This window comes from Mustelus asterias, chromosome 9 (genome assembly GCF_964213995.1).
Source record: "Mustelus asterias chromosome 9, sMusAst1.hap1.1, whole genome shotgun sequence".
Classification (NCBI taxonomy): domain Eukaryota; kingdom Metazoa; phylum Chordata; class Chondrichthyes; order Carcharhiniformes; family Triakidae; genus Mustelus; species Mustelus asterias.
Genome location: NC_135809.1, coordinates 118,175,322 through 118,197,694, shown reverse-complemented (window position 1 = coordinate 118,197,694; position 22,373 = coordinate 118,175,322). Strand labels below are relative to the sequence as shown.

The 22,373-nt window shown below is 44.0% G+C and overlaps 1 non-coding gene across 1 annotated transcript; it reads right to left on the bottom strand.

Annotated features, from left to right (window-relative positions):
- Positions 1–17,307: 17,307 nt before the first annotated feature.
- Positions 17,308–17,395, bottom strand: trnay-gua (transfer RNA tyrosine (anticodon GUA)). Its single transcript is given in 2 exon segments — positions 17,308–17,343; positions 17,359–17,395. It is a non-coding gene; the product is annotated as a tRNA-Tyr (tRNA).
- Positions 17,396–22,373: the final 4,978 nt, after the last annotated feature.

The window sequence follows — 22,373 nt, the reverse complement described above, 5'->3', positions numbered from 1 at the left end:
CGTAGTGAGATTTGAACTCATGTCCCCAGAGCGAGGAAGCCCTTTAATAATGTAACAATTTATTGAAATGAGGAATCCAACCTTCCTGGGCGGGAACCTCGTTATGTTACTGCTGGGGGGAGGCAGGTACAATCAGAAAATGAGATCTCACCGGTAAGATTTTTGTTTTCCAAGTTTCATGAGATTTTGCCCCCACATCGCCGTTTGTGATGATGGTGAACTTGGGCGCAAAATCGCAGCTCTCTCTCCAAGTGCCCGGGAGGAATTGAGGCAACGACTCACTGATGCACAGGTAGAAGGAGGCCAACCCTACAACAAATATGCAACATCCCTGCCTGAGCTGTTGAAAGGACAAACTGTACATATACAGGATCCAACTGTGAGAACCTAGATCCCAGCAAAGGTTATTGGTGAAGCTGAGACTCCAAGTTCATACGTCATTGAGGCCAAAACCAATGCGCAAATGAGAAGGAGCAGAGTCTGTTTTCGACTGCATCTGAGCTGGAAAAGCAGAGAAGATCATTGACAATACCAGCAACATCACTAACCAGTGAGATAACACCAACAACATCACTAACCACTGAGACAACACCCAACAACATCATTAACCAGTGAGACAACACCCAACAACATCAATAACTAGTGAGACAACACCAACAACAACACTAACCACTGAGACAACACCCAACAACATCACTAACCACTGAGACAACACCCAACAACATCATTAACCAGTGAGACAACACCCAACAACATCAATAACTAGTGAGACAACACCAACAACAACACTAACCACTGAGACAACACCCAACAACATCACTAACCAGTGAGACAACACCCAACAACAACACTAACCACTGAGACAACACCCAACAACATCATTAACCAGTGAGACAACACCAACAACAACACTAACCACTGAGACAACACCCAACAACATTACTAGCCACTGAGACAACACCCAACAACATCACTAACCAGTGAGACAACACCCAACAACATCAATAACCAGTGAGACAACACCAACAACAACACTAACCACTGAGACAACACCCAACAACATCACTAACCACTGAGACAACACCCAACAACATTACTAGCCACTGAGACAACACCCAACAACATCACTAACCAGTGAGACAATACCAGCACCATCACTAACCAGTGAGACAATACCCAACAACATTACTAACCAGTGAGACAACACCAACAACATCACTAACCAGTGAGACAACACCAACAACATCACTAACCACTGAGGCAACGACAACATCACTAACCACTGAGACAACACCAACAACAACATCACTAACCACTGAGACAACACTAAAAACATTACTAACCACTGAGACAACACCCAACAACATCACTAACCAGTAACACAACACTAACAACATCACTAACCACTGAGACAACACCAACAATATGTCTAACCAGTGAAACAATACCAACAACAACACTAACCAGTGAGACAACACCCAACAACATCACTAACCAGTGTGACAACACCAACAACATCACTAACCAGTGACACACCAACAACATCACTAACCACTGAGACAACACCAACAACATCACTAACCACTGAGACAACACCAACAATATGTCTAACCAGTGAAACAATACCAACAACAACACTAACCAGTGAGACAACACCCAACAACATCACTAACCAGTGTGACAACACCAACAACATCACTAACCAGTGACACACCAACAACATCACTAACCACTGAGACAACACCAACAACATCACTAACCAGTGAGACAACACCAACAACAACATCACTAACCACTGAGACAACACCAAAAACATTACTAACCACTGAGACAGCACCAACACTATCACTAACCAGTAGGACAACACCAACAACATCACTAACCACTGAGAAAACACCAACAACATCACTAACCACTGAGACAACACCCAACAACATCACTAAGCACTGAGACAACACCAACAACATCACTAACCACTGAGACAACACCCAACAACATCACTAACCACTGAGACAACACCAACAACATCACTAACCAGTGAGACAACACCAACAACATCACTAACCACTGAGACAACACCAACAACATCACTAAGCACTGCGACAACACCAACAACAACACTAACCACTGAGACAACACCAAAAACATTACTAACCACTGAGACAACACACAACAACATCACTAACCAGTGAGACAACACCAACGACAACAACACTAACCACTGAGAAAACACCAAAAACATTACTAACCACTGAGGCAGCACCAACACTATCACTAACCAGTAAGACAACACCAACAACATCACTAACCAATGAGACAAACCCAACAACATCACTAACCACTGAGACAATACCAACAACATCACTAACCACTGAGACAACACCAACAATATCACTAACCAATGAGACAAGACTAACAACATCACTAACCACTGAGACAACACCAACAACATCATTAACCAGTGAGACAACACCCAACAACATCACTAACCAGTGAGACAACACGAACAACATCACTAACCACTGAGACAACACCAATAACAACATCACTAACCACTGAGACAACACCAACAACAACACTAACCAGTGAGACAACACGAACAATATCACTAACCACTGGGACAACACCAACAACAACATCACTAACCACTGAGACAACACCAACAACATTGTCACCAGCCACTGAGACAACACCAACAACATCACTAACCAGTGAGACAACACCAACAACAACATCACTAACCAATGAGACAACACCCAACAACATCACTAACCACTGAGACAACACCAACAACATTGTCACCAGCCACTGAGACAACACCAACAACATCACTAACCAGTGAGACAACACCAACAACAACATCACTAACCAATGAGACAACACCCAACAACATCACTAGCCACTGAGACAACACTAACAACATCATCACTAGCCACTGAGACAACACTAACAACATCATCACTAACCAGTGAGACAACACAAAAACATCACTCACCAGTGAGACAATACTAATAACATCATCACTAACAACTGAGACAACACCAACAAGAAAATCCATAACCAGTCACACAACATCAACAACAACATCACTAACCAGTAAGACAAAACCAACTCTATCACTAACCACTGAGACAACACCTACACTTGCACTAACCACTGAGACAACACCTACAACATCATCACTAGCCACTGAGACTATACCTACAACTTCATCACTAACCAGTGAGACAACACCAACAACATCATCAGTAACCAGTGAGACAACACCTACAACATCATCACTAGCCACTGAGACAACACCTACAACATCATCACTAACCAGTGAGACAACACCTACAACAACATCACTAACCAGTGATACAACACCTACAACATCATCACTAGCCACTGAGACAAAACAACAACTTCATCACTAGCCACTGAGACAACACCTGCAACAACATCACCAACCATTGAAACAACACCAACAACATCAACACTAGCCACTGAGACAACAACAACATCACTAACCACTGAGACAACACCAGCAACAACATCACTAACCAGTGAGACAACACCAACAACAACATTACTAACCAGTGAGACAACACCAGCAACAACATCACTAACCAGTGAGACAACACCAATAATATTACTAACCAGTGAGACAACACCAACAAGAATATCACTAACCAGTGGAGACAACACCAACAACATCACTAACCACTGAGACAACACCAACAACAGCCGCATTAACTACTGAGACAACACCAACAATATCACTAACCACTGAGACAACACCAACAATATCACTAGCCAGTGAGACAATACCAACGACAACATCACTAACTACTGAGACAACACCAACAACACCACTAACCAGTGAGACAACACCAACAACAATATCACTAACCACTGAGACAACACCAACAACACCACTAACCAGTGAGACAACACCAACAATATCACTAACCAGTGAGTCAACACCAACAACATCATCACTAACCACTGAGACAACACCAACAACATCACTAACCAGTGAGACAACACCAACAACATTACTAACCAGTGAGATAACACCAACAACATCACTAACCAGTGAGACAACATGGCAGCATCACCAGTGAAACATCAACATTGTCACCAGCAAGTGACTCAATATTAACATATACCAAGCATGACTCCTACAACACCAGAAGCAACATGCACAACACAGCCTGTGTAAAGTGCCAACTCACCATTGAAAGTGATGAATACCAAATTCACGATATCGGCACAAAATCCAACCAGCTAAGTGTTACCATGAATAATATTTTGGGAAAAGAAAATGAACTATAACAGAGTCTTAAAGTGTTCAATATATTTATAAAAGTTAATCCTCTTTAGTTTTAAAAGAAAAGCGAATCATAGGAACAGTTATATTGTTATAGAGGTATTATTTTTTTGAAAGACGCATGTTAAATTGTTGTATTAAAGTTAGGAGCTAATTGTTATGTGATTATACATCCGAGAGTTACACATTCAATGTCGCAATGCAATCATGTGCGGAGTATTAATGTATCAGTCCATCGGCCACATGGCGAGCTGAAAGAAATACAACAGGTGAAACCCCGGCATTTTGACTATTTCTAACTTATGGGAACAAGAAGGCGTAACACCAAATCATTGGACCTCTAAGTGGAGGCAGAATTTCTGGAATCATTGAAGACATAATTGAAGTCTGTAATGGGGGGACTGCAGATTCATACTCAACGCAGGAGCTAAAATTGACCCAATTACCTCCCTCATTTATATTTATCCTCCGATCTTGTGATCGAAACTTGGCTAAAGTGACTTGGCTAAAGACGTAGAGGTGACCTCTTATTTTAACACCAATTGTCCTTATTTATCTGGTTAATTTCAAGACAGTTGGTTTGAGGAAGGAGCCAAGCCATTAATTTCAGACACAGACACATGTTTGATGTTGTGATGTCTTCTACATGTCTGTTTGCTGTCAAACAATTATGTAAATTCACAATATGTTGGTAATTGTATTTATCAGCCTGCACTGTTCAAACAACAGGCTTTATCTGGAGCACTTGAAGACATCCATGTGGGACTTTAAAAACAGTAGGAGTTAAGGTATTTGACTCCTGTAGTTGATGAGAAAAGGGCAAAAGATCTGTTGTGGGAGAAGATTGATTAAAATTAATTTCACACAGAGCTCTGAGTGATTTATTATTTTCTACTATACACACTATTAACAAAGTTGACAACTTGTGTGGAAATATATGTTAGTTTTCAGCTATTTATTTGCCTGTTCATTTACAGGTCAATAAATCCATTTGTCAGTAAAGTCTAAAATAAGGCCTACTGTGGTATTGTTCCATTGCCTCTTGCAGACGAGGGGGGAGTCCTGTGGTGATACGTGATACAAGTGAGCTACAGGAGGGTTTTCAGCTCATTATTCCAGGCTGCCGGTAAACATACCTTGCTAGCGGGCCTATTGTAAATGCTCCAGAGTGGGAACACAGTTGCCAATGAAAGTAGTCTAAAACACAATGTACCTAAAATGCAACGTGGAGCCTACAACCATGAAACAGGCCATTCATCCCAATTGACTCATGCCAGTGTTAATCCAAATGAGCCACCTGAATCCATCCTCTTCAACCAACCATGTATCAGGGTTATCCATCAGCAATGACTGCAAGTCCCTTTTATTGGATGCCTCTGCAATGCCTTACTATCCTGAATGATCAAAAAATAATTAGCAGAAAAAATTGGTCACCTGATTTCAGTGGCATGCCTACAGGGTGGGTTATATAATGGAAGGGGGTCCACTGGCAATTAGTCTGCTGCTAGTTGTCCTGGTACACCGCATGCCAATTTTACAAAGGAGGGAAGGGGAGTGCCCCTAGGTCAACATTTATCCCTCAAACAACATTACTGAACCAGATTATCTGGTTGTTATCACATTGCTTTTTGTGGGTACCTGCTGTGTGCAAATTTGCTGCCACATTTCCAAAATTACAACAATAACTACCCTTTAAAAGTACTTCATTGACTGTGGAATGTTTTAAAAGTGAAAGGCGCTATATATATGGAAGTCCTTTCCTCCTTTAGATTAGCGAATTTCCTTGACTGTCCCCTCACTTCGAATGCTTACATCACACAGCTGGGCTCGTTTGGTTAATTTCTCATGTGTTTTGTGGAATATCTTGTCATGGATACAGTAAGAAGTCTCACAATATCAGGTTAAAGTCCAACAGATTTATTTGGCATCATGAGCTTTTCGAGCGCTGCTCCTTCATCAGGTGACGAAAACCAACAACATCACTCACCTGATGAAGGAGCAGGAGCTCCAAATAAACCTGTTGGATTTTAACCTGATGTTGTGAGACTTCTTAATGTGCCCACCCTAGTCCAACGCCGGCATCTCCACATCTTGTCATGGATAATAATCTTTCCATCAGCCGGATTTGCTTTTATCCAGGGTAAACCAGCCAACCGTGTTAGTCGTCAATTCGTATCCCTGTTCCAACTTCTACTTCCTCTCATCTTACCCTCCTTGGGTGTTTTTAAGTGTCAGCCGTGGCTAACCATTTACACCTTGTGGAGCTTTCATTTCATCCAGAGTTTAATTCTGTTTCTGTGTCAATGGCTTTCGGTGGGGACAGCAATTCTTCGCGCCCTCCAGTTGTGATGACACGCAAAAAAAATTCACATCATCGCTGCAAGGTTAACCAAGAAATAATCTTCAGCCAATTTCTCAGAAACCTTATGTATCTTCGACATTGATAAAACAGCACCAGTATCTGTCTACACTTTTTTTCTTGGCATATTTGTTTTAAAATCCTTTCTTCTTTGCAGCAAATTTGTCCGAAAGTTCTTGAATGGAACTGCGTTTGGAAAAAAAATGACACAACTTCTCCGATGATTACCCTGGTTGCTATGGTAATATCTGGATAGGAGGCAACATTGACATGCATCATGGCACAGATGTCTAAATAGATAAGTGGAAGGAGATAAAACATTGTGTATCAGGGAGTGGCAGAGATTAATTTAGAGGTTTTTTTTTAAAGAATCTCAGTTGGCAATATACAAGATCATACTGACTGGAATAGTTTCTTTTGTGTGTAAACAGCATGCTGTTTTGAATTTGGATGTGGGATTTTGTTCCAAGTTTTGAATTTCTAAGATGTGGATTTCAGCTGTTTCTTTGGAAAAAAAGATGATGCTCAGCGAAGCGAGTGATTTGAAGTTTGGGAAGCTGAACACATCTTATCCTAGACACCGAGTGCCACCTGAAGTATAAATGGTCCTTAGGTGTGTTTAAGAGACTATCAGAATCCTCTGGGACCTTTCAAACATTTAGTACCTATTATGGGGAGGCGATGGCCTAGTGGTATTATTGTTAAATTATTAATCCCGAAACTCAGCTAATGTTCTGGCGATCCGGTTCGAATCCCGCCACGGCAGATGGTGGAATTTGAATTTAATTTTAAAAAAAATCTGGAATTAAGAATCTACTGATGGCCATGAAACCATTGTTGATTGTCGGAAAAACTTATCTGGTTCATTAATGTCCTTTAGGGAAGGAATTCTACCATTCTTACCTGGTCTGGCCTACATATGACTCCAGAGCCACAGCAATGTTGTTGACTCTCAACTGCCCTCCAAGGGCAACTAGGGATGGGCAATAAATACTGGCCAGCCAGCGAAGCCCATGTCCCATGAATGAATAGAAAAAAATACAACTGTGTCCAGGGATAGATATGCACGACGATCCTTCCAGAAGCTTCTCTTTCTGAGTTCCTTTGACACATGATCTGACATCACTATTGAGATATATTAGCGACTAGCATAATTAACCCTCATCTGCAAACTCCCTTTCTTCTCCAAAGTCCTTGAACACAGTGTCACCTCTCAAATCCATGGCCACTTTACCCGTAACTCCATGTTTGAATCCCACCAATCGCTATCATGGCCATTTTGCCAAAATGGCTCTTGTTGAAGTCACAAATTACATCCTAAGATAAAGGTAAATACCCTTCTTCATCCTTCTCAATCTGTCTGCAATCCTCCTCCAAAGCTTTTCCAGTTGCCTTGAACTGCACTTGCCTTGTTCCACTTTTACCTATCTAGTCAGAGCCAGAAAATCATCTTCAATGGGTGGCACGGTGGCACAATGGTTAGCACTGCTACCTCACAGCGTCAGGGACCAGGGTTCGATTATGGCCTTCGGTGATGGTCTGTGTGGAGTTTGCATGTTCTCCCCGTGTCTGCGTGGCTTTCCTCTGGGTGCTCTGGTTTCCTCCCACAGTCCAAAGATGTTCAGATTAGGTGGGTTGGTCCTGCTAACTTGCAACTTAGTGTCCAAAGATGTGTAGGTTGGGTGGGTTAGCCTGGTGAATGCATGGGGTTACGGCAGTGGTTCCCAAAGGGTGCGGCGCGCCACACTGGTGCGGCGAGAGAGGATGGCAAGTGTGGCGGGAAGATTCAAGGACAATCAAAGAAACATTTAAACATGGTTTAAACAAGCATTGTTTTATACTTTCTGGATGTCCCATGATCATATTATAAAGTAGTTGTGTTCTGTGTTATGAATCAAGCACTGCTAGGAGTTGTTTTTTTTTTGTTTTTGAATGTATTTCTTATCAATAAAAAATTCAGTGTGGCGCGAGCAAATTTTTATTCCGAAAGTGCGGCCCAGTGAAAAAAGTTTGGGAACCACTGGGTTTCGGGGATTGAGGGGGTGGGGAAGGTGGAAATAAGATGGTCTTTCAGAAAGTTGGTGCAGACTCGATGGCTGAATGACCTCCTTCTGCGCTGTAGGGATTCTATGATTCTATTCTATGGTTCTATGGCTTCACTTCCTGCTCCTGTTCTGTTACCTCTGGTACCGTGACCTCTTCCTATTTCCTATCTACGTGCTGCTCCATCATCATCATCCAAAAACGCAAAGTAGATTCCACATGTGCACTGACAACACCAGCACTACCTAACCACCACCTCTCCTGATGCCTCCACTGTCTTTAAATTGTCAAATTACTTATCTGACATTTAGTACTGGATGAGCTAAAATTTCCTCTCATTTAATATCAGGAAGATTGAGCTATTCCCCTTGATCGCTGCTACAAACTCTGTTCCATATCCACACCATCACTAAGCCTGTCTACTCACACCTCAAAACCATTACCTGACTACACAACTCATCTGCTGCGGAAATTCTCGACCATTCGCTTTTTATCTCCAGACTTGACTATTCCAACATATTCCCGGCTGGTCTCCCACATTCTCCCTCCCTAAAATTTTGAAAGCATCTAAAGTCCTGCTGCCTATACCCTAACTTGCACCAAAGATGCAGGAAGCCAGACGCTGATACCCAAAAAGCTCAGGTGCAAGCATACCTTTAAAAGTTTATTTATTAGTCGCAAGTAAGGCTTACATTAACACTTCAATGAAGTTACTGTGCAAATACCCCAGTCACCACATTCTGATGCCTGTTCAGGTCAATGCACCCTAACCAGCATGCCTTTCAGACTGTGGGAGGAAACCAGAGCACCCAGAGGAAACCCACGCAGTCACAAGCAGAACGTGCAGACTCCGCACAGACAGTGACCCAAGCCAGGAATCAAACCCGGGGTTCCCTGGTGCTGTGAGGTAGCAGTGCTAACCACTATGCCACTGTGTAGGCTTCAGTCCAAATGCCATCTGGTTGAGAGCAGTTCAAAGTCATTTCACATCAAGGAAATTCAACAATGCCACTGTGAAAATGATCCACAAAACAACTACAGGGTACATTAGGCAATTTTTAATGTTTTATGAAGAAGATGAGAAATTAATGAGCAAATTCATTTTATCAGGTCCCACTCCCCTCGTTGAAATTATTTTCTGCAGTGTGTCAGCACCAAGTTCGGTGAGAACTCTCTTCTTCATTCAAACAAATAAGAATGGAATCGACCTAACTTATTAAAGTTAAGTTTCTAGTTACTTCCCTGACATTTGCTGGATGGAAAATATAATCCTTTCATAAAACGCCTTGGATATTCTCACTATACTCCACTGGATCAAGGAGATGACATGCCCCAGGTCCAAAGTGACAATCTCATCTTTTTCCTCCCTACCTCTTGCTGCTACAGACTCCTTTGAGTTGGGTTCATTTCTGTTTACTGAATAATACCATAAAATCATCAACTGTAACCCTGGATTCATCAGGTACAATTACTGTGAAAGGAGTTTTCCTAAGGTGATGAGGAACTAATAACTGCAGCCGTTAGACTCCTCCATTTTGTCCGGTCTTCTTGCATCCCACACACAGCAGCAATATTCGGAGCTTTGCCTTCTGACTCACCCTTCCATCTCCACAGAATCACAGAAATATTACAGTGTGGAGGGATGCCAATCAGCCCTTCATATCTCTCCGAATGAGCAGTTCATTATCCCCATAACCCTTTTCAGGTTAGTCTAATTCCCTTTTGAATACCTCGAATAAACCCGCCTCCACCACGCTCTCAGGCAGTACATTCTAGACTTTAACCTCTCGCTGCATGGAAAAGTTTTTCTCATGTCGCTTTTGCTCCTTTTGCCAATTACATTAAACTCATGGGCTCTAGTTCGTAACCCTCTCATGAGTGGGAACGGTTTCTCCCTCTCTGTTTTGTCCAGACCTCTATCCATATCCTCTACCCCACTGTACCGCCCAGACCTCTGTCTGTGTGGAGTCTGCACATTCTCCCCATGTCTGCATGGGTTTCCTCCAGGTGCTCCGGTTTCCTCCCACAGTGCAAAATATGTGCGGGTTAGGTGGATTGGCCATACTAAATTGCCCCTTAGTGTCAGGGAGACTAGCTCAGGTAAATGCATGGGGTTATGGGGATAGGGCCTCCTTCTGCACTGTAGGACTCTATGATTTTGAATCAAATTAAATCCACAAACTGTTTGCTCTCCCTAATTGATTGGCGATCCTGGAGGCAGCTTTGGAATTGTGGTCTTCCTGTAAAAGTTACCCTTGGACGTGCACTGCGACTGTGAATGTTCCAGACATCCGGAAGCTACAGCCGGTATCACCTCTTCCCATAGTCAACATGATGTGGATAGGAGCAGAGGAAGTAAAAACAGAGTTACTGCAATAACAGTTGGATTCTGTGACTATAGGGGTGAAGTATGTCCATTCTGAATGGGGGAGCTCCTTTCTTTTTATCTTGTGATTACATCAAACTGATACAAACCTAACTGATGTGGTATTAGAACAATAATCACACCATTACTGCAATAGGCTTTAAACTGGCAGACATATCACTGGTAATATGCAGCCGCATTGTAATGTCCTTTTCATCATTGACTTCTCTCTCCCACAATTTATTTGAAAGATTTGTCCTTCTGTGCATTAAGAAAAGTTAATGAGGAAATAAAGTAATAAACAATTCTCCTTACAATGGCTGCTCCATGTTCTCTGCGGTCTCTTTGTTTGGATATTGTATCTTGCTAACTGTAACATAACCATATTGCTTGGCTAACATATTTCACTATAACACAGTTACTTTGCTGGTCTAGCATATCTCACTGGCTAAAACATTCTTGGCTAATGTATCTAACTCAGTATAACTCATTCCAATGTTTGGCTGTCATATCTCACTCACTATAACACAGGCTCCACTTACTGTAACACTACACACCAATGCTTGGCTAATATATCTCAATTATTACTCTCACCTCTGAGTCAGCGGGTTTTGGGTTCAAATCCCACTCCAGCGACTTGAGCACAAAGATCTAGGCTGAAAATTCAGTGCAGTAGTGAGGGAGTGCCACACTGTCAGAGGTGTCACTTTTCGGATGAGACTTTTAAACACCTGTTTTCTCAGCTGGACATTAACACCGGAAACCTCTGTCTTGGGCGACACGGTGGCACAAAGGTTGGCACTGCTGCCTCACAGCGCCAGGGACCCGGGTTCGATTTTCGGCTTGGGTCACTGTCTGAGTTTGCATGCTCTCCCCGTGTCTGCATGGGTTTCCTCCGGGTGCTCCGGTTTCCTCCCACACTCCAAAAGACATGCTGGTTAGGTGCATTGACCATGCTAAATTCTCCCTCAGTATACCTGAACAAACGTGGTGACTAGGGGATTTTCACAGTGACTTCATTGCAGTGTTAATGTAGGCCTACTTGAGACACTAATAAATAAACTTCAAAACCTAGTAAGCAGCTGGGATTCTCCGGTGCTACTGCAATGAATGGCATTTTGGCGGGGCGCCAAATTGTCTGTTCTCACTGGCAGCAGGAATGGGACAGATGAGATTGGGCAATCCTGCCCAAAATATCCTTTGGGGCTATTCAAAATAGAGCAGGGGATTCTTCCAGTATCCAGGAGTCACAGCATAATGTGATACCAAAAAGCAACGTGTGGTTTTTAAAAAAAAATTACTTTTACCACTTTGCTGTAATTACATCAAAACGCTAGGCTCAAGATTAAGATACATGTTGTCTCATTCTTTGAAAGGATTACGTACATTTATCCCTCAACCAACATTATAAAGCAAGTTATCTGATCATTATCACATTGCTGTTTGTGGGAGCTGCCTGCGTGCAAATTGGCTGTTGCATTTCCTACATTACAACGGTGATTACACATCAAAAGTGTAAAGTGACTTGGAACATCCTGATACAGTGCAAGGAGCTATATAAATCCAAGTCTCAGCCTTCTTTCCATGCATAGGAAGTGAGCATCACTCTCAAATTTAACACTTATTGTCCGTACCTAATTGCCACAATTCTTGAATACAACTGAGTGGTTTCATAGAATCATAGAATACCTACAGTGCAGAAGGAGGCCATTCGGCCCACCGGGTCTGCACCGATAACAATCCCACCTAGGCCCACATATTTACCCTATTAATCCCTCTAATTTACGCATCCCAGGACACGAAGGGGCAATTTAGCAAGGCCAATGCACCTAACTCATTTGTTAGACCATTTCAGAGCCAACCATGTTGCTGTAGGTCCGGAGACACAGCAAAGTGTGATATCAGAAAGCAACATGTAGTTTTAAAAAAAAATCACTTTTACCACTTTGCTGTAATTACATCAAAATTCTCGGCTGAAGATTAAGTTGCCTCATTCTTCGAACATCCTGAAAGGATTACATATATCTCTCCAGTAAATTCAGTACCATGCTGGAACCTCCAGCAGCATTAATAAACAGCAATAGTTATCTGGGCCGTGGGGCGTTGTTAAGAATTCATTACAGCATTATGTGATATGGTGCTGAAACAGGAGACTTTCCCTTTGTGTAAGGATGATAAAGTTTAGCCACTTGTGAACTCTGGGCCTGATAAAAGTGGTGTCTGTCGCGGAGCTTCATTTTTCACTGGGCCATCTGCATTCATTCAAGGGAAGCTGGGCCTTCTCTGACCACTCGTTAATCAACGAGAGGCTGATAGGACTTTCCCTTGATGAGTAAGGAAAGACAAAAAGAAACCGAGATGTTAATTTACTTCATCCGGGGTCAAATGTCAATCCTGGCATAAACAAAACAATTGTGAAGGCAGTATACAGAAGCATTGAGATCACATGTGCGTCTAAAGAACCGCTGCCCCATTTGTTATTATCTATGTTGTTATCATTTAGCCGATGAGTAAATCTTTCTGAACATTGCTATTTTTCTCTTCATTTAGTCTGACACTGTTTTCCTATGCTTATCATTTGCTTGGGCCAAATCCATCACTTCCCCTTTTCATGAAGGCACGTTGCTTCGCATGTTTCTTTTAATAGTTTCTGTTTTTCATGGCAACGGATCCATCTACTTCACGGTTTTTTTTTGGACTGCACACGTGAGTAAATTGCTTTCACTGCCTCAAAGTTTTGCTTTCTCTGTAATCACTTGTTTTCGTTTGAACTTTTGCCCATTTGTATCTGGTACACACTTAATTCAATCTCAGCAACACCTTTAATGGGGCGGCACGGTGGCACAGTGGTTAGCGCTGCTGCCTCACAGTGCCGGGAACCTGGGTTCATTTCCCGGCTTGGGTCACTGTCTGTGTAGAGTTTGCACATTCTCCCCATGTCTGCGTGGGTTTCCTCCGGGTGCTCCGGTTTCCTCCCACAGTCCAAAGATGTGCGGGTTAGATTGATTGGCTATGCTAAATTGCCCCTTAGTGTTGAGAGGTTAGTAGGGTTAATAGGTAGGGATATGGGGATAGGGGCTGGGTTGGATTGTGGTCGGTGCAGACTTGATGGGCCGAATGGCCTCCTTCTGCACTGTAGGGATTCTATAATGTCGTAAAATGTCCCGAGCTGCTTCACAGGAGTGATTACCAAACAAAATTTGACACTGGGCCACTTAAAGAGATATTAGGACGAGATGACGAACAGCTTGGTCAAAAAAGATAGGTTTGAAGGAGCACCTTTAAGGATGGGAAAAACATAGAGAAGTTTAGGGAGGGAATTCCAGAGCTTAGCGTCTGGGCAGCTGATGGCATGGACACCAGTGGTGGAGAGGTGAAAATCAGGCCAAAGTTTTAAAGTTTGCTTATTAGTGTCACAAGTAGGCTTACATTAACACTGCAATGAAGTTGCTGTGAAAATCCCCTAGTCGCCACACTCCAGCGCCTGTTCGGGTACACGGAGGGAGAATTCAGCATGGCCAATACACCTAACCAGCACATCTTTTGGACTGTGGGAGGAAACCGGAGCACCCGGAGGAAAACCCACGCAGACACGGGGAGGACGTGCAGACTCCATACAAACAGTGACCCAAGCCAAGAATTGAACCCAGGTCTCTGGTGCTGTGAGGCAGCAGTGCTAACCACTGTGTAATTGTATTGGAGAAGCTCAGAGGTCTTGAGAAGGTGGTTGGGGTTGCAGGGCTGGAGGAGATTTAAAGGAAAAGGCAGGAGTGAGGCAAAATAGCAATTTGAATACAAGGAAGAGAATTTTAAATTTGAGGCATGGCTTAACCGGGGGCCAGTGTAACTGGGTGCACATGTGAGTAAATTGCTTTCCCTGTCTCAAAGTTTCCCTTTAAATCCTATCAGGTGACTCTGTGATTGTGGGGTGAACACTCCAGGCTATTTATACATTTACTGATTGTGCAAGCCTTTTATAGGTATTAAAGTCTTGGTGAAAACTCTTCATCAAAGTTGTGATCATTGGAGAAATGGGTCAGGACTACTTTGCTGTTAACAGCTCCAATATAACATCACTGATCTGTATCACCATCGATCAAGATTTTCCTAATCCTTGCTGACCAGACTGTCTGGTAAATGAGAAATATATGATTCAACATTAATTTTGTTTTACCAAACTGCTAGACAGCTTGTGAGGAGTCAGCTTACTGATAAGATAACAGCGGATGACCTGAACATCATTGAATGGCTTGCAATTGCGGAATATCCGAAGATGCACTCAATAAACACCAAGAACCATTAAGGGATTAGAATCTCCCTGATAGAACTCCTGATTAAGTAAACGGAAAGTGGTGGTACACACTAAATCAGTGTCTTGGTGGGCTATTATTCTTGGGATCATGTCAGGCTTTACCAAGCTCTGTGCTGATCCTGCATAGATTTTGTAACCACGGGCTTGGTGTTAAAAGGTTAGTCCGCAACTGCCGGCTTGCCATTAACCATTTTTCTACAGGGGTCATTAGAAAGTTGATTATTTCTGCGTTTAAAGAAAGCCTATTCATTCACTCAGTGATTGTGAACATCACATAGACTTTGAGAGGTAATTGACCATTTATTTAAGGCCCTCACCAAATCTGGAAGCAGGCACGCTTAATTAACTAGATCATTTTGAGTGCTGATTTGGCATAAACCTTCTGCCAAATATGACACCAGGTACCCAGAAGGAGCAGGTTTGAGCCAGTCATGAGGCTGGCAGGAGCCTCAGGTGGGTTCTGCCAAGGAAGCGTGATGATGCTGGGGCAGGGTAAGCTGGGTGTAGGCAATCCCAGAGCTCCAGCAAAGCCCCACCGCTAACCGGGAGGAGCAGACCACAAAACACAACTGTTTACACACATCTTTGCACCTTTTCTCAGCGGCTTCTAGCTATCCCATTAACCAGCAGTACCTTAAACTAGTAGTTGCTTTAGCCAGTGGTCCCAATGAACTAGCGTCTCCTTTAAACAGCGACCCCTTTATCCAGTAGTCCTGGTATCTAGTGGTCCCTTCAACCGTTGGTTCCATTAACCAATAGTCCCTTCAAGAATTGCCGGTTTGGCTGTTGCACACCTAGCAGATCCAGTTCGAGCTCATGTGCCATAAACTCTGCTGAATTGCTGTTGCATTGCACGGTAGCGCAGTGGTTAGCACTGCTGCTTCACAGCTCCAGGGACCTGGGTTCGAATCCTGGCTCGGGTCGCTGTCTGTGTGGAGTTTGCACATTCTCCCCGTGTCTGCGTGGGTTTCCTCCGGGTGCTCCGGTTTCCTCCCACAGTCCAAAGATGTGCGGGCTAGGTTGATTGGCCATTCTAAATTGCCCCTCAGTGTCCCGGGATGCATAGGTTAGAGGGGTTAGTGGGTAAATATGTAGGGATATGTGGATAGGGCCTGGGTGGGATTGTGGTTGGTGCAGACTTGATGGGCTGAATGGCCTCTTTCTGCACTGTAGGATTCTATGATTCATAAGATTGGCTTATACTTCTTTGAAATGGAAGATGAAGGGGTGATTTACTTGGGATGTTTCAGATGATCCAAGGATTTGATAGGGTTGATAGAAGTTAACTATTTCTGCTGCTGGGGGAAGTCCTGAATGGGGAGGAAAATTAAAATTAGAGCCATCCCATTGAAAGGCAATGTCAGGAATCACTTCTTCACAAGGAGGGTAGTAGAAATCTGGAGCGCTTTCTCCCAAAAGGCTGTTGAGGTGGGGGCCCAACTGAAAATCTCAAAACTGAGATTGAAATGGTTCTTCAAGGCAAGGGTATGGTTACGGATGGTTATGGTTACGGAACAAAAGTGGGTAGATGGGGTTAAAAAAACGGCTGAAATTTTCCGGCTGCTCACACCGGCGGGATCTTCCGGTGCTGCCAACAGCGCATCCCTGCTGCGGGTTTTCTGGCGACGTGGGGTGCAATCAATGGGAAATCCCACTGGCAGCGGCGGGACCAGGAGATCCCGCCACTGGCAAACAGCGTGTCATCTCTCACCAGGAGAAACACAGAGCAGCTCGAAGGACCGAATGGCCTACTCCTTCTTCTATTACTGAGACAAGCTACCGCTTTTAAATTCCAACAGCTGCTGTGGTGGGATTGGAACTCGTGTCCCCAGAGCATTAGCCTGGATCTCTGGATTATGAGTCCAACAACGCTACCACTACGCCGCCTCAAAATGCCCCAAAGTGAATATTGGGCTTCCTTCGAGCTGGAATTGAACCAACGACCTAAGGATGTCAGTTTGAATCATCTACAGTCCTCCGCTCTACCAGCTGAGCTATGGAAGGGAGGCCAAAACCCCCCCCTCATTGATTAGCCATTAGCTAATGGCAGAGCAGGCTCCAGAGGCCGAATGCCTTCCTCCTGTTCTTAGGATCCTATGTTCCTCTGAAGTGGAGTTTATCAATAGAAAAAAAAAATCATTGAATAGAAATTACACATTTAATGTAGGTTTGGCTGTATTTTAGGTATGAGCTAATTTAATTGAATTACATATCTTATTGGGGTAAAGCTGCGTATTTAGACATTTCCTAAACATCCCTTGCAGTCAGTGAGCTCAGCAGTGGTGTGAGGCACTTAAACTGGATATTCTGACAAGGCGGAGGCAAAAGCCTTTTTTACATCATCGCACAGTTGAGGGAATGACAGAACACCTCTCGCCACACCACTCTCTCACCGCGGTGACTTTCCCCCCGCTGACACAATGAAAGTGCAGTGTAAGCGCAAGACGAGAGGCAGCTGGCCTGGCTGGTTTGCCTGGGCGAGGGGCTGGGCCCGGGAGCGGGCAGTTAGTTCCTGTGTGAGTCCGCTGAATCTCTCAAACAGCGGGGAGAGAGCTACTACTGTAAGGGGAGGGGAATGTTAATAGCGCGAATCAATCACAAGCTGCTGGGCCGCTGAGGTGAGAGCAGAGGGCGAGGAATAGTTGAAGAATTTCTGCCATGGTTTTTGTTGTTTGTTACATTTTCTCAATGAAAGTTGCTGACAGGACGCCAGTTTTCTTGTTCTCTTGTGCTCTCCCCTCTTATTTTTAAAGGAACCATATCTCTCAGACTGCTTTCTTTATGGCTTCTATTGCAAAATATCATTTCAGGCCTAGGATTTTTGGACTAGAGTCAGGTTAACAACTGGCTTCTGGTTTCTTTCAAGAACCAGGTCTTCATTACCTCTCCCGGACTGTGTTTCTTGATGCTGTATTTCATTATCCTGATAACTTTTGATGCCAACTGTATCTATCCCCCTCTCATCTTGCTGACATGTAATAACTTATTTCCAAAATACAGTAGTGAGTAACTGGCATGTGTTCACAGACTGGGTTACGACTAATTCAATCGGACAGTGCACAAATGAAGAGCGGGGAAGTGCACAACGCAAATAAAAGTTACATGTTTTATGGACGCTGAAAAAATATGTTGATCTCCTTTTCAGTTTTAAACAGTAATCCGTCAAGTCACAGCCGCGGGAGTACAAACGCCAGCATGGACGAGATGGGCCAAATGGCCTGTTTCTGTGCTGTTCGTTCCACACGATAAAAACAGTTCATTGAGAGGATGGGAGCACTAAATTATCAGGACCATTACTGCGGCTGAGCTTTCACCACGTTACTTAAACTAATAGACAGCGCACACTAAAAACATCTGCAAGATATTTTTCATCACTGATCCAGGAAATTGAAGGTCTCTCAGGACGATCTCTATCTTCAGCAGGAGAGACTTGGGTTCATGTTCCTGAGATTTAAACCGTAGCTTCCATTGATGTCAACTGAGAGGCCAGTGGATGGCGCACAGAGCAGTGGCATAATACTGGTCTGATTTCAAACCTCTGGAAGTGAACGGGCTTTCGAAGGAAGCAAACTCTCGCCCACAGTGCCTCACGGAGCATTGGACCGATCCGTCCTCTACAAGGTCGTGGAGAGAAGGTGGACAGACTAATTCGAAGAGAAAAACCAGACCAGGCGTGAAACGAATTAAATAAAAAAAAACTGAAGCCACTCTCACTCTCCCCTTGATAAAGGCAAATCACTGCGGATGCTGGAATCTGAAACAAAAACAGAAAATGCTGGAAAATCACAGCAGGTCTGATAGCCTCCGTGGAGAGGGAATAGGGCAAACATTTCGAGTCTGGCATCCAGACTGGAAATGTTAGCTCTATTCTCTCTCCACAGACTCAAAACATTGGCTCTATCTTCTCTCCGCAGATGCTGTCAGACCTGCTGGGATTTTCCAGCATTTTCTATTTTTGTCCCACTTTCACCATCCCATGCATCATAGAAAATATTGGAGCAATTTTAACCCAGGTCCGCACCCATCGAGAGACCCACGGGATCTGATGGTATGCCAGATTTGCAACCCACCCAACATCATTCTCCACCGACTTCCAGTGAAGTGTAAAGTTAAGCCATTTGCTAATTCCACTGTGCCATTCTACTGGTTGTTTTAAAATGGCCACTTCGTGCATTAAGTCCTTTGTGCTTGTGTCTGACCTATCTCACAATTGGAGCACTTGCTCCGTATTGCCTAAAGATCCATCACTTCCACCTTCTCAAAGGCAACTACAGATGGGGACAAAAAGCCAGCCTTGCCAACGACAGCCAGAGCCCAAGAGTAAATTTATATTTTTTAATCCTTTCATATTTTCTTTTTCAGAATACTGATTGAAATCCCTTCTAAGTGACATTGGGGTCCTTGCCTCAGCAGCCACTTGTGCTAAAAGATTAAATGCTCAAAGGGTGGCACAGTGGTTAGCACTGATGCCTCACAGCGCCAGGATCTCAGGTTCAATTCTGACCTCGGGTCACTGTCTTTGTGGAGTTTGCACTTCCTCCCCGGGTCTGTGTAGGTTTCTTCCGGGTGCTCCGGTTTCCTCCCACAGTCCAAAAATGTGCAGGTTAGGTTGATTGGCCATACTAAATTGACTCTAGTGTCAGGGGGAATAGCAGGGTAAATGCATGGGGTTATGGGAGGAGGGCCTGGGTGGGATTGTGATCAGTACAGACTCGATTGGCCGAATGGTCTCCTTCTGTACTATAGGGATTCTATGACAAATAATATTCCATGTAAATAAAATCAATCTCCAACTTCTCCCCATTCCCAATCATTCATTTCATTTTCACAGTGAGTTTCTAAACATTTCATCATTTCAACAAGACTTCTATCAGGCCTCCCCTTAACCTTTTCTCTTTCAGTTTGGAAAAGCCTCAGCTGAAACAGTCATGCTTTTCTTTATAATAATAAGTTCTCATTTTTGGTGTTGTTCCAATGAACCTTCGCTGTACCCTTTCCGTGGCCCTAACATATTTCCTATAATGGGGTGTCAGAACAGGATCTTGCCAGCTGACAGATTTCTCTCTCTATACACTCACTGTTAAAGATTTACATACCTGTTCCAACTCTCTTGTGAAGGAATGAGGGTCAAATAATACGGAATTAATACAGGAATAATAGGTTAAAAGTTTCCTTGGGTGAAGTCACAGTAAAACATTTTTAACAGGAGCCAAAACAAGCTTGCAAATGTGGGCCTGTACTTCCTCGGAGTGGCAATCCAAGTCAAATTGTCACTCCACTCCTACATTTTTACCTTAAGATCTTTCCTATTCTTTTCTTGTCGCTCCTTCCGACTAAGGCCAGGTGAGAACTGTTCAGGATGGTGCGCTCCCAGGGCCTTCTGCCAAGGGCTTCAGGTTTAAACGCAAGGAGGCCACGTCCCCTTTTTCTATGGCACAGGTAGGTTTGAAGGTCCAGCCATTTTCAAGCCAGGGAGATTGTAGGTTTGTTAGGTAAGTGGTTGGAAATTGTGGGGGCGACTGTGTCAGGCACTCCCTGTGGGGGAGGTTTGGGCACTCACTGGGGTTGGGCACTGGGGGAGTCACCACTCAGGCAGGGTTGGGCACTTGGGCGTTCACCAGTTGGGGAAGGGGGGAGTTGAGCACTTGGTTGGTGGGGGTGGGGGGTTGCCATGCACTCGTGGGCTATAAGTCAGGGGAGGGGCAGAGTCCAACGGTCGGGGTGGGGCTGACACTTGGGTAAGGGGAGGGTTGGGCAGTTGGCAGAGGCAAAGTTAGGTCGGGCCTCGGGGAATAGTTAGAGTTGGGAGGAGTCCCATTGGAGAGGGTGGGGGAGAAGAGTACTGTGGGAGATGGAAATGGGGGGTGGAAAGTCTGGTGAGATGGAGGGGGTGGGGCGGCTAGTGATGGGATTGTGATGGGGGAGTCCCCGGAGGGTTTTGTAGCGGGCTCCCTCTTTTTAACTCCACTTGTGGGCTTATTTTAGGTTTGGTTCTCCATTACCCAAACCCCATCAATGCCCGAGTGATTCTCTCTCTCGCCGATGGAACAACGGCCACCTTGCGCCTACTTCACTAGAGTAGCGCCCCCAAGAGAGAGAAAAGGAAACTGCTGCCTATCCACTACCTGGCAGCCTTTCCTGAGTGGGCGGGTTCGAATCGCCCAGAGTACCCTCGGTTCTCAACTCCGGAATTATGGTAAGGGATATTAAAATGTGACCCGACCAGAGATAGCTGATGAGAAAATGAAAGAGCAAGATGGGCTCCAATCGAGTTCAAATCATATATCTTTTATTGGAAAGATTGCAAAGGAGATTTACCAGGAAGCTGCCTGGTTTGGAGGGTAGGTCTTATGAGGAAAGGTTGAGGGAACTTGGGCTTTTCTCTTTGGAGCGGAGGAGGTTGAGAGGAGACTTGATAGAGGTTTATAAGATGATGAGGGGGATAGATAGAGTGAACGTTCAAAGACTATTTCCTCGGTTGAATGGAGTGGTAACTAGGGGGCATAACTATAGGGTTCATGGTGGGAGATATAGGAAGGATGTCCGAGGTAGGTTTTTTACTCAGAGAGTGGTTGGGGTGTGGAATGGACTGCCTGCAGGGATACTGGAGTCAGAAACTTTAGGAACATTTAAGAAGCTATTGGATAGTCACATGGAGTACTTCAGGATGATAGGGAGGAAATAGCTTGATCTGGGTTTCAGACAAAGCTCGGCACAACATTGTGGGCTGAAGGGCCTGTTCTGTGCTGTACTGTTCTATGTTCTATGTAAACACCAAAATTAAACCTCATCAACACCAGAAATCAACATATAGGTATCTTATACTCTATAACTATGACTATGGGAACAAAACTAAACGGGCACAACGTAAATTCTAACTTTAAACAGTGTTAGCAATATCTTATACGATGAAAAGGTTCATGCACCCACCATTCCCACAAAAGCCTCCACTGCTATGTTACCCTTGGGAACTTCATGAATT